Here is a 14,587-nt window from a genome sequence, read left to right as displayed (position 1 = left end):
GAGGAGGGGGGCGAGAGACACACTTGCAGATCTGCTTCACCACTCATGAAGCTTCCTCCCTGTAGGTGGGGACTAGGGGCTTGAACCTGGGTCCTTGCATACTGTAATGTGAGCACTTAAGCAGGTGCATCACTGCCTGGCCTATTTTTCAAACTTTTAAACATATATCCACTGCCTTTACTGGACTATTAGGATCAAATGAAATACTTGGCAGATACTTGGGTAACTTCAAAATGCTATATGATGACATTATTATTATTTTTTCAAAATTAGATTTTAGAAATAAATGTAATAACTTTAATCATGACCTCTGGCTGATGAATTCTATGGGTGAGAAAGCTGTCTGATAATTTTTATGTCAGCTACTGTCATTTAGAATGTGGACGGATAACACTTGTTCCAATTATAATCATCTGCTTAATCGTAGTACTAAACTGCTCCATTAAACAAGGAGGTATTAGTCCGGGGAAGGTGAGAGCTCAGGAGTGCGAGAGAGAGGGGAGAGAGTCTGCACTTGTCATCTTACTGCTGTTTCTTGTGGATAAGTCGCGTGGGATGTTAGCACAGCCACTCCTTTCTAAGGAGGATTTTGTTTTTGTCATAGGGGATGATCTTAATTAAGTGCTCCCAAGGTCAGAGGTAAGGATGGAGCTGACCCTTGTTCATGTCATTTTCAGCTCTCCCAGGCTGACCTGATTGGCAGCCACTGCCCATTCAGTGTGGTTTATGGCTTTACAGCTGAGATGAGAGAGAGACAAGCAGCTCAGTACCTCCTATAGTTAGTCTCCTGAGTCAGCTAGTGCTCTCCTAATGCAACTTCGTGATCTAGATTATTCAGTATTAGCCATTCATAATATTTTAAGATTGGATATGATAATTATTTAGTAGAACTGATGACAGTGACACGCTGAAAACACGTTGGTGGCTACACAGCCTTGTCTTTACATACATATTCATTAAGGAAGTTGGCTGGGTTAAAAACATATGCATACACATTCTCAAAGTCAGGAATCCCCATAAAGCGACAAGGTCCTTATCTTGCACAGTGTTGATATATAAGTCAGATGGCGTTTCTGTACTGATTTCACGAAGGCCATTTGCATCTGGTGTGCTGCCTTTTTCTTCTGCATAGCTCGTTCTGTCCTTTGAATTTGTGGATTCATCTGTGACTTCCAGTCATTCTCAGAAGGAAACTGGTTCCTTCTCTTCTGATGTCTGTCAGTTCCTCTCTGTCTCACTGGCTTGTGACAATAATAGGGAAAAATTCACCTTGTCACCATCATCTCCAAGGAGAACGAGCAGTAGAAACATTCAGTACTTGTGACAACATTCTGAAACTTGATGCTGCTGACTGACTGGGCTGAAGCTCACAGACTGGGATACAGTCCCCTTGCTATGGGCAAGGTACAGTGCTAGCTTTTGTAGATGTTTCAAAGAGAAAACAAGCAGCAACTGCTCTCGCAGAGTTTAGAATCTGGGAGAGAAGGGTCTTGATATTTAGCAAAGTGAAAGATCTAAAGCAGAAAGGGGCAGATTCTCTTAACAGCTGGAAAGTGAAATGGGTGGGGGCGCCGAGTAGGGGTAGGCTATCTGCAGTGGAGATGGAACAGGAGCATATTCCATACTTGTTGGCCTGTCTTCTGAAGCAGGGTTGTTATTTGGATGGAAGAAAAAGGGTAGCATGACCAGAAGGGATTATCAAGGGAAGTCAGGAAAAGCGCAGCATGTGTTTAAGGTAGTGCTGTGACTGCATTTAGCCCAAGTACAAGTGGCATTAAGAGTGATAAGACGAGAAAGGTAGGGGGAGCCCGGAGGGCCTTAGATGGCATGCAGAGAAATGGATATGTTCTTCTGTAGGCAATAAAAAAGGTGTCGCTTTTGAGTCTGGGAGTGACACAACTACAGCTGTGTTTATATTGGAGCGTGGAATGTTCTGGAGGTGGGAGACTGAAGGGATGGGGACCAGCTGGGAGACTTGCAGTAGCTGAAGCAAGATGTGATAATGGTCTGAACCAAGATGTGGCAGCAACATGGGGAAAGGGAAGAAAGAGAGAAAGAAATCAGCATGTGTGTTAAAGTTACATTGAAATCACATTTCTCCTGCCTGTACAGGATGCTCCCATCTCAGTCCCCCTCTGGCATGTACACACACACACACACACACACACACACACACACACACACACACATCTATGCACACACAAGCCCACACATACTTGCACAAGCCACAGACACCCAAATAGACACAGTTGCATGTGCAAACGTGTGCACGCACAGAGAGCTCCTCCAGAGCATGGTTTGAATTTTCCTCTTGATGTCTCAGCAGCACCTAGCACAGGGCCAGGCATTTTGTTGACACTAGGTGATCCTTTGCTGGATGGAATTTAAAAAAAAAATTGGCATGAAGCATCAAAGAAAATGAAGAGCCGCAAAATATTGATCCTGGCTTATTTTGGTTGACAAACTACAAACATCCTCCTATGTGTCTTATTAGCTGGTAGTGAATAAAAAGGCTTGTCCGGGGTTGAAGGGAACTTCAGATAATAGGAATGTCTGGGAATGCGGCAGCATTTGGTGAAATGAATGATAGCAACAACTGGTAAACCTCCTGGCTAGCTCACATCTCCCGTCTGGTGTGAAGACAAGAATCTCTCATGAATGATAGCAACAGCTGGTAAACCTCCTGGCTAGCTCACATCTCCCGTCTGGTGTGAAGACAAGAATCTCTCATGAATGATAGCAACAGCTGGTAAACCTCCTGGCTAGCTCACATCTCCCGTCTGGTGTAAAGACAAGAATCTCTCATGTGGACTCAGGACATTCTGTCATGACTTTCCTCTAATCATTTGGAAGGTGCAGGAGGCAGAATAATAATCTCACATAGGTCTCTGTGCCCTAGTCCCCAGAACCTGTAATTGTGTTAGGTGACACAGCAAAGCTGACTTTGAAATAGGGAGATTAACCTGGGTCTCCTGAGAGGGCAACGTAAGCAGAAGGAGAAGAGAGACTGGAGAGGCAGAGACAGAGGCAAAGTTATATGGCCATATGAAGACTCTTCTGGTCAACGCTGGCCATGCAGTTGGAGGAAGAGGCCCCGAGATGGCCTTGGGAGAAACTTCTAGAAGCTGGAGATAGCAAGGGAACATTCTCCCCTGGGAAGCCTCTAGAGGGGAACACAGCTGTGCTGGCACCTTGATTCCATCCCAGGAACATGTCAGATTTCTGGCTATTATCTGTAAGATAATGAATTGGTGTGATAAGGAGCTAAGTTTGGGGTGCTGGTAGTTTGTTTTAGAAGCAAACGGAAATACTAGATAGCAGCTGGCATTCTTAACTAGTTTAGATTTACTGTCACTATTTAAGTGCAGGATGTCTCAAATTCTGTGAGCTATGGCTGTTTGACGACCTAGGTTCAACTGTAGAAATATGTTTTGTTATAAAATTACAAATCTTGGGGGCTGGGCAGCGATGCACCCGGTTAAGTTCACATATTATGATGCTCAAGGATCTGAGTTTGAGCCACACTTCCCACCTGCAGGGAGACACTTCCCAAGCGGTGAAGCAGGTGCCTTTCTCTCTCTCTCCCTCTTACTCTCCCCTCCTCTCTCAATTTCTGTCTGTCCTAGCAAATATTATAGAAAGAAATAGAAATGAGGGGGATGGTTGCCAGGAGTGGTAGATTCGCAGTACCAGCACTGAACCACAACAATAACCCCGGTGGCAATAAGTAAAACAAAATAAAGTAAAATCCAAATCTCAGTCTCAGCGGTATCTGTGATCACTTTAAGGATGTGAAGGCGGAGAAGAGGTTTTGATTATGTTGTGTTGACTGTGTAACAAAGGGCTGCTGGCTTTAATTTATCTTATTTTATTTTTTTTCAATTACCAGTAAGATAAAGACCAACAGAGCATCAATCGCTCTGGCATATGTGGTGCCTGGGATTGAACTCAGGAGTTCAGACATGGAACCCTTACATCTACCACTGAGCCATTTCTGGGTGTTTTAAATCATGTTTCCTCTGGAAGTGCCATCAGCGTTCCAAGAGTGGTGAACTATAGCATGAACACACCAAAATCAGAATGTGTGTTTATAGCTTTACTGAAATCACCGAGTTGTGCTCTGCTGGCACCAAACAAGAGTATTTGTGTGGTTCTCTCTCAAGTGATATAACTTTGGGGATAATATGTTTGAATCTTTTTTTCTTTTATTTTCATTATTGTTATTTGTATTACAGATGTCATGTAAGGTGATCAATAACTAAACAAGAAGAATAAAACACTTAAATATTATCTTCACATAAAAGTATAAATTGTCAGTAACTGAGTTGAAATGACTATATTTTAATGATTTATAGATATGGACTTTTATTTTAGTTTTGATGCCTTACCAAACAATAGAATAAGTAGCAAAAAAATGTTTGAAATATACTCACTGTGAAATTCGCACGTTTTATCAGTGTGGTACAAATGCAAATGATCATTCATTCCTTATTCATAACAACTTATTTAAAAGGTGAACAAGGTGCATATTATTTTCAAATACTCTAATTGTTAAAAAAATTAGTGTTCACTATAAATTAATTTTAACACAGATTTCTGGTAAATCCTCCCATACAGACAGAATTGCTATGAATTCTGTGGCCCAGGAGGTGGCGCAGTGGATAAAACGTTGGTCTCTAAAGCATGAGGTCCTGAGTTCAATTCTCGGCAGCACATGTACCAGAGTCATGTCTGGTTCTTTCTCTCTCTCTTATCCCTCTCATTAATAAATAAATAAAATGATGAAAAATAATTGCTGTGAATTCTGACGTTCAACTATACCAAATGTTAAGAGAACGTAAAGCAGACTAAAAATAAAGTATAAAATAGGATGACTAATTTTGTGTGGAGAGGTTTACAGATGAAGGAAACTCAATTTGAAAGGCCCTCTGTACATAAAAACTATCTGTACATTATTCTGGAATCCTTGTGCTGCAAGTAACTGTAAGCTCTAGATATGCTTATGATGACCTGATGCAGGCAGAACTGCAGATGATTTGAGTGGAGGGATCAGTGCCCTATAATGCCGGGAAATTAATAGCCACTAAGTACATATTTTCCTTGTTGAAAGCGGGAAGGGAGGTACTAGAGTAGTAGTGTGTCTGAGCAGACTACCCCCAGAGTTTCACTGTCTGGATTTGAATCTTGCCTCAATTATGTGCCAATGACCTTGAGCAAATTACCCAATTTAGTACTTATATTTCCTTGCCTGCAAAGTGGGTCCAGATAGTATTATCTACTTGACTGGGGTTTTTATGAAGTTAAAAGTAATCCATGGCAATTTTTTCGCACATTCCAGCACACAGTAAGCGTACATTAAAAATTACCCAGTACCATTAATAATACACAAACACTTTTTTATTAGTGATTTAATATTGACATACAAAATTATAATATAACAGGTGAATAATTCCACACCCTACCCACCACCAGCGTTCTGCATCCCCATTCCCTCACACACACTCATTTTTAACAACATCTTTGTCAAGAACGAGGCTTGAAGTATTTTCTTTGATACACTTTTGCCATTGTTAAAATAATAAAATCATGGAATTTCCAAGTGCAAGGGATCTCAGAGATAGTCCAATTGCTCAGGTTACTTTGGAAAAATAATTATCTAGGGGTTCAAAGAGGTTTGCCCAAAATCACACTACTTACTTCTCTCCATGTGCAAATAGGATAGTTCTCTTTTTTTATGTGAATTCATGGCCCATATTCACTCCACAGAGCCAGTCTGAGATATGGCTCTTCCACATAGTGTAAACCTTATGTTCAGGTGGTCTTGGGCTTAATGCTAGATAGCACATAAGCCAAAGGAACAACAAGAAAACAGTGGAACCAAGTCATCTGATTTGCACTCCGTGTGTGTTTCTGTGTGCACAAATGTGTGTACAGGCTTTGTCAGTGATGGCTTCACAGAGAACAAAAGATGGAAACTGAACCATCTAATTGGAAAAAAAAAAAAGGGAAAGTTCCCCTTTTGAACTTACAAGTAATGTGGGTGAGATTGTGAGTTTATCCTTGTTTCTTTACATCAAATGAACCCCAAGTAAGTTCTTTACTTCTTCTGCTTATATTTTTTCATTGATTGAATAAAAATATGACATCTGATCAAACCACCTCCCAATGTGATCTAGATTCAAAATAGATCCTACTGTGAGATGCTTGCCAGGAAACAGCTACAGATGCTATTGTTTCAATGGCAGAGGTGAGCTAAAAAGTAGATGTGAGGAGTGCTTGAAGGGGAGTTGGGTGGTAGCGCAGCGGGTTAAGTGCAGGTGACACAAGATGCAAGGACCTTCATAAGGATCCTTGTTCAAGGCCCCAGCTCCCCACCTGCAGGGGAGTTGCTTCACAGGCAGTGAAGCAGGTCTGCAGGTGTCTGTCTTTCACTCCCCCTCTCTGTATTCCCCTTCTCTCTCCATTTCTCTCTGTTCTATCTAACAATGACAACAACAGTACAACAAGGTCAACAAAAGAGAATAATATTAAAAACAAAGAAGTGCTTGATGTAGGATTAGGTCTTTGTGTGTGTGTGTGTGTGTCTAGAGGTATTGTGCATTGATAGAGAAAGAAAGAAAGATGGGGGGTAGTGGAGGGTGGTGGTGTACCTGGTTGAGTGCACATATTACAATGCTTAAGGACCCAGGTTCAAGCCTCTGGTCCACACATGTAGGGGGAAAGCGTTGCAAATGGTAAAGCAGTGCTGCAGGTGTTTCACTTTCTCTCCCCCTCTCTGTTTGTCCCCTCTGGCTGTCTCTATCTGATAAATAAAGATAATTTTAAAAAATTAAAAAAAGAGAAAGAGAGAAACTAGAGAATCACTGTCCCATAGGATGCTGAGGATCGAACATGGGACCTCATGCTTGAGAGTACAATGTTTTATTCACTGTGACATCTTTCAGGCCAGGGGTCTGTTCTTATAACCTGCTGGAGTCAGTAATCCCCATAAGTACCCTGTTTCAGAACAGGGAATTTTAGATAGAACCTTTTAGCCTTGGTTAGCTTCCATCACAGTGAGCATTTTGAAGGGAGAGAGAGCAGACAGGAAAATTTAGCTAAGAATGAAATATAGAGAACGGTGAGGTGCATGGAAGGGAGTGATTGTAATTTTCATGAATGATTTGCTGGTATTACTACTCATACAAGTTATTCAGATAGGTAGGAAGGGATAGAGAGAAGTCATGGTATGGGAGGTGGGAGTAGAGCTTTGGACTTAGATGCGTGAGGTCTCGAGTTTAAGCCCTGGCACTGCATATGCCAGAATGATGCTCTGGTTCTCTGTTGTTGGGGTACAGGGTATAGTTCCACACTGCACTCACCACAAAAATTCTGTGCACACACTCTCCCGATTGCAACTACCACAGTGCTCACAAAATTCTAGAGATTCTTTGTGTCTATATTTTTAACTACCACTTCATGTATTTCAGTACTCGAGATTCCACAAGTGAAAACATGCCGTAGTTGTCTTTCTTTCATCTCTTTACTTAATTTGTTAAGCATGATCTCTTCATTTTGCCCTGAAGGACACAATATCATATTTTAAAGATGCAGAATAGTATTCCACAGTGTACATAATCGACAAATTTTTTAGCCAGTCATCTGTCAATGGGCATTTAAGCTATTTCTTTCCCACTCTGGCTATTTGAATAATGTAACTATTAATATAGGGGTGTATATGTCCCTTTGAACGAAAGTTTGTATGTTGTTTGGGTAAATGCCGAAGAATGGTATTGCTGGCTTGTAAAGTAATTACATTCTCTTTTTTATATTATTTATTTATTATTGAGTAGAGATAGAGAGAAATTCAAAGAGGGGGAGATAGAGTGGAAGAGAGACAGAGATACCTGCAATCACGCTTCACCAACTCATGAAGTTTTCTCTCTGCAGGTAGGGACCAGGGGCTTGAACCTGAGTCCTTATATACTATAACATGTGCATTTAACCAGGTGTGCCATTGCCTGGCCCCACAGTCTGATTTATTTAAGCACTCTCCATACAGCTTCCAAAGGGGCTGCATCAGTGTACATTTCCACCAGCAGTGTATTATCTCTTATGGTAATAAACACATAACAAGTTCTTTTAAAGGGGAGAAGTAAATAAAATATAGACATTTTGTAAAAGTGAGAGCTTACTGTGAACATATTATCAGGACTGCATTTATTGCAAAGCTTCTTTTTAGGAGCAGTGGGAGCTGTTGCCCCACAAATTTTCTGAACACCTTGTAGTTGAGTCAGATATACACCAAGGAACTGATTTACTCTCAACACCAAGTGAATTCTACCCCAATAAGTTTGGTGTGAGCTTGAGATCACCAGAGGGAGTGGATCTATTTTAGAATTCCTAAATTAAGGGCAAGAATTCATAGAAGAAATGTGTTATGCTTTTATTTAGCGTTTTTAGAGTTAAAAATCCTCACCATTCTTTTCAGAAGCCAACAGTGGGATTAATGGAATCAGGGCTACTTTGGGGGTGGTGATATTTACACACACACACAAAAAATCAACCATGATATAAAAGCATGCCCCACAGACAGTGGAATTAAACCACATTCCAGAGATTTTTTTTCACCTAAAGAATAAAGGGGGTCTGTAGTTTGCACAGGATGGGGCTGTTGTTGAAGACACAGACAAGGATAATAACTAGCACTTACTGCTGTTGACCCTGGGCCAAAGACTACCTCACATTCACACCTTTTTGTCACTTAAATTGCATCACCATAGTCTCTATTATTTTCCCACAGATGAGGAAGGTGAGGCTTGGAAAGGTTAATTTATCCGAGTCCAAAAGACACACTGATCTTAGGTGCAGCTTAAGAAATTATTCCGGTAAATATGCCTTCAGTGATGTTTATCAGGTGTTGAGAATGAGGGCATAGCAACAATGTATTTGGATGGCATAGAGATTTTCCTTAGAAAGAAGGGTAAGTGCTCTATAATGATGGGGCAATTCAGAACCAGCCAGCAACATCTGCCCTGACCAATGCAAGGGCGCCACCTAGAGGTATAAATCAAGCTAGGATGGGGCCACAGCAAATAGGGAATGAATGTTTGGGTGCTGGGAAGGGAAGACTGAGAAGTGAAGGGAACCGGCTCTGGAGAGGACTCAGATGAGCTGTCATAAGAGTGAAGTGAAGAGAGGTCCTACTTACTGAACATGGGAGAGAAGAATTCATTGCCCTGGGAAGAGCAAATCCACAATGGAAGAAGAGAAAAGGAGAGTTCTTCCTGCAGTCTTAAACAGAAGAGACCAAGCAAATGAAAATATTTGTCTGTAGGACAGAGGGTCCTAATTCCAGAGCAAAAAATGACAGGAGAGAAATAGACTATTCCCCAGGGTAAGCAGGAGAGGGAGGAAGCCCTGAGGATGTAAGAAAAGTCATCTGTGTCTTCATAAGATCTTCAGGACAAGTAACGTCTGAAGTAAACAGCCTGTGAAACTAGTTCCTGGAGGCAGCTGCCAGTGGCAATACCAGACACAGGTTTACAATAGGAAACAGGGTTCATTGTCAAGTGTAGCTTCCTCCATAGTAAGAAGCTAGATAAGAGCCAGGGAGTGACGCGTGACCCGGCAAGGAGCAAGGAGAGCTCCCAGGTTCCATCCCAGACACCCTGTGGGAGCTGCCATGGATACCACCAAGAGACTTTCATGGATGATGGAGTGGTACATTCGGTATCTCTCCCTCTCTCTACTTCCTCTGAATCTGCAAGCATGGAATGCAAAACTTGGGTTGGGAGGCAGTTCAATGGTACTGTGAATGAGTAAGGTCCTTGTTTCATTCCTTAACAACACATTAAGAAGCACAGAGAAATTAGATGAGTGGTTTGATGACACTTGCCATTCAAACTAAATTTATGGCTTGGGGTGGGTTGGTAAGTAAGGTAGGGTGGGTGAGGTCAGTGAGTGTTCTGCAGGTAATTGAGATGAAGTCTGGAATGGAGGTTGGCTGCATGATAATGGACTTCAGTTCATTAAAAGGGCCAGAAGTCAGATTTGTAAACATATTGAATAAAAGAATGTATCAGTGGGAGAAAAAGCAACAGAACCGAAAACAATGACCAATCAAGGGGAATGTTCAGTCAGTGTGAGGAATAGACTGAATTTCTCGTCTGTACCCTTCACCCCTACATATACCTCTTTCTGTTGCTCTCTGCTCCATGGTAATAGTTGCTGTAGTTGAGGTTGACTGAGTGCCAGAAGTGCTCTAGGGACTGGTATGTTCCTTCTTGCTGCCCTGCAGGGTGCTGCTACTGCCATCTCTTGTGGGAATAAAGTCACCAGAACCAGCAAGGTATGTGACTTGTCCAAAGCCACACAGGGCATGAGAAGGAAAATGAGAATCTGAAGTGTCCTGGTCACAGAGGCCCATTCCCACTTCTGCTCCCTAGTACACCTTTTTATTTTCAGAGAGGATGAGCAGGACCGCCCCACCCTGAAGATGGAGCAGGAATGTTTTTGCTTCTGTCTTATTATTGCCTGCATTTCTAGCGTGATTGTTTAAGTGATCACAATTGACAACAAATTGCTTCAGACTCACCTCAAGCAGCATTTTGGGACTGGGGGCATGAGAAAGAGTATGAGCTACCATGGCATCATGGGAGGCTGTATGGCACTGGGAGGGGTTCCAGTGCTGTGATGTCTCTCATTTCAATCTTTTCCTCTCTTATCTGAATGAAAAAGGGGTCTTGAGTGGCAAAATCAGATGTTGCTGAGGTCCCAGCTCTGCAGACACAGAACAAAATCAAACAGTGTTCAGGTTTTCTGCTTTTTCTCTCCCATATCTTTTCCCCCAGTTGCACTGTGACTTGCTGATTTGAAAACGCTGACTTCTCTTATAATACTTTGTTCTTCTGTTGGAACCTCTTTGATTACTTTCTGCCAACGGAGACCTCTAAGACCTATCTCTTAGTAGTACCTGTGTCCTAAGATGCAGTTTTTGTTTGCACAGGTACCTCCACAGTTAGTGTGAGGAGTAGGTTCTTTTCATCTTTGGTTACTCCTAGACACCTAGTAAAACATCAGCTGGACAGAGATAGTATGAAAATACATTTTTTGAAAAGCACTCCCTAGTATTTAAGTAAGATGCTTTTTCATTATAGTTTTGAGATAAAAGGAAAATTAACTTATAGACTCTGCAAATTTTAATTAAAGTATGTGGTGGAAGAATAAATTCACTTTGAAATATGTTGAAACTAATAATATAAGGGGGATGTTCATTTAAAAGATTACTTCCAGAGGGATAAACTTTAGGAAAGTTTCCAATGGAGGGGATGGGATATGGAACTCTGGTGGTGGGAATTGTGTGGGTTTGTACCCTCTTATCCTACAGTCTTATCGGTCATTATTATTATTTTTTTCCTCCACGGTTATTGCTGGGCTCGGTGACTGCACCATGAATCCACCGCTCCTGGAGGCCATTTTTCCCCCTTTTGTTGCCCTTGTTGTAGACTCGTTGTGTGGTTATTAACATTGCCATTGTTGCTGTTGTTTGTTGTTGGATAGGACAGAGAGAAATGGAGAGAGGAGGGGAAGACAGAGAGGGGGAGAGAAAGATAGACACCTGCAGACCTGCTTCACCGCCTGTGAAGTGACTCCCCTGAAGGTGGGGAGCTGGGGGCTCAAACCAAGATCCTTATGCCAGTCCTTGAGCTTTGTGCCACATGCGCTTAACCCACTGCGCCACCGCCCGACCCCCTTATCGGTCATTATTAAACCACTGATAAAAAAGATGAAAGTGAATCTTGGTAGGTATCTCAGAAAGTGGAGAAAATATCTTCTATGCATAAGACCCAGCACATGAGAACATCAAAGATAGAAACAGGTGGAACTCCGTGGATGATGGAGTGTCTCTGATTCTCTCTAATAAAAACATACAGTAGAAAAATTGGGCCAGGGTAGTTTGGTGGTGGAGTTCATCAGCGAGTCCCTACATTCATTTTCTGGGCTCCGCATTTAACAGAAGGTAATACAGAAAAGAAACCCATGCATGGATCGCATCATAACTAAACAGAGTGAGTTCTTAAAAGACTCAAGATTTGCAAAAAATAGACTTAACTTGCATAGGAGAAATTAAGTCATAAAAAGCACAAATCAGAGAAATAAAAGAAGTGAAAGAGTAATTTTCCTATAGATGGAACTTGTGGACAAAGACAAGAAGTCCTTCTGCTTTGTAAGAGGAAGGGGGGAGAGGGCACCTGACTGAAGAAAAGAACAAATAGATTATGAAATATTTGGAGAAAGTATGAGTAATGAAGTACTTAATTTTTTAAAATTTTATTTATCTGCTAATGGATAGAGACAGAAAGAAATTGAGAGGGTGGGGGAGATAGAGAGACAGAGACATCTGCACTTTTACTTCACCACTCATGAAGCTTTTCCCCTGCCAGTTGGAACCAGGGGCTTGGACCTGAGTCAATGTTCACTGTAGTGTGTGAGCTTAACCAAGTGCACCACCGCCTGCCCCCAGGAATGAAGTACTTTTAAGACCTGTTTCTAGAGTAAGAAGAATTACATTTGGAGACTGAAGTGTATGGGGGAAGTGCTGGGAAGAAGATGAGTGCAGGAAGGATAAAGTAGTTAATGACAAAAGGCTTTAACCTCCCAGAGTTGACAAGGTAGATTTCCCATAAGGATGGAACAGCCAGAATTTCTGTGCCCTGACTCAGCTTCCTCCAGGGTACATAACTCTTTGGAATACTCCTGATCATCCCACCGTTTTCACTGATCAAGCCCAGAACACTTCATAAAAATCTTCAGGATTCTCTGGGCTTAGAGGACAGGCATAATCACCAAGGGAGGATCACCTGAGAGGGTTCAAGTGTGTGAAAATGTGTTTGTTCTAAAGGAAGCCAATTAGTTTCCTGCCATGGAAACAAAGAGGGTTATTGATAGTATCTTTGGAAATATTTACTTGCAGCTCAGAGTTAGCAATGCGATCAAGTTCTTAAGGCATGGCAAACAGTTCTAACTTAGATGGTTTCTTGCTTCAATTGTGAGACTCAGATGAACAAATAGTTAAGTCCTTCATGGCACATGGGAAAGAAGTGAGATGTACTGCAGCTAGGAGGAAGGAGGCAGTGTTTCAAACTTGATTTCACTGATATCCCAGATGCCAACTGCAGAATTTGTGAGAGGATTTAACTGGAAAGTTTGATAGTCCCAGAGAATACTATACAGATTTCTAAGCACTTTCAGCGGTCATGTGTACCTATCAGAGACAAATGACCAATGTTGGTCTTAGGGGAAAAATAAGAGGAGATAGCAAGAGCATCTCCTCTTCTCTCTCCCCTTCCCTCCCCTCCCCTCCCCTCCACTCCATTCCTCTTCTCTCCTCTCCCCTCCCCTCCCCTCTCCTCTCCTCTCCCCTCCCCTCCCCTCTCCTCTCCTCTCCCCTCCCCTCCCCTCTCCTCTCCCCTCCCCTCCCCTCTCATCCCCTCCCCTCCTCTCCCCTCCACTCCTCTCCTCTCCTCTCCCCTCCCTTCTAGTCCCTTCCCCTCCTCTCCTCTCCTCTCCTCTCCTCTCCTCTCCTCTCCTCTCCTCTTCTCTCCTCTCCCTTCCCCTCCCCTTCCCTTTTCTTTCTTTTCACTTTTCTTCTCCCTTCCCTTTCCTTCCTTCCCCCCTCCCTCCCCTCCCCTCCTCTCCCCTCCCCTCCCCTCCTCTCCTTTCCTCTCCTCTTTCCTTCCTTTCTCTCTCTCTCTCTCTCTCTCTCTCTCTCTCTCTCTTTGTCTCATTAGGGTTATTACTGAAGTTTGGTGCCTGCATGGCAACTCTACCATTTCTGGAGGTTCTATCTTTCTCTCTCTCTCTTTCTCTTACTCTCTCTCTCTCTTCTTTTTATTCTCATAAGAGATGGAGAGGAATAGTACATGGTGTGCTGCTGATCAGCCCCCTAGGAGTAAATTTATTAGGTCTAAATAGAAGATAACTCTTGGAACCTGCAAACCCAGGCACATAGGATTTTCTCTTATGATCACTCAAAGCTATAGGAGCCAGCCAAGTTGTAACGTCTGAAGAGTGTCTAGAAACATAGCAGACACCATCTTTACTAGCAGTGATAGTTAAGAAAGCGTTGCAGGAATAAGAGGGGTCTTGATCCTTGTAGTATTGTGACATTTTGATTTTTTAGGGGAAGAATTGGTAAAATAGACATCACATCTTATTTAAGATAGACAGACAATAAAGTCAGAAAATAAAATGCCAGGTAGCCTGAATCTCATTAACATATAAAGTTAACAATAATAAACAGTATTTGAAATCACATGTGAGCACCATAGCAACACTAAGGGGGGGGGTGTCTAATGGATGTCTAATGGACTGGTACTTAATCTCTTGCTTCCTGTCTGTCTCTCCCTCTATCCATGTCCCCTCTAGGTATAAAGAATAAAAAGATTGGGGCAGGGAAGCCACTCAGTGGTGTCATGTATGCACATGACCTTTAGCTCACTCTCCCATGCCGCATATTAAGCAAACAAACAAAAGAGTCTTCTTTGAACATAAGGACAGTAAGAGTTTGGACATGAAGTTTAAGTGATAAGAGAGGAAATATTAA

This window comes from Erinaceus europaeus, chromosome 15 (assembly GCF_950295315.1).
Source record: "Erinaceus europaeus chromosome 15, mEriEur2.1, whole genome shotgun sequence".
NCBI lineage: Eukaryota > Metazoa > Chordata > Mammalia > Eulipotyphla > Erinaceidae > Erinaceus > Erinaceus europaeus.
Note: the sequence above shows the minus strand (reverse complement) of the source record.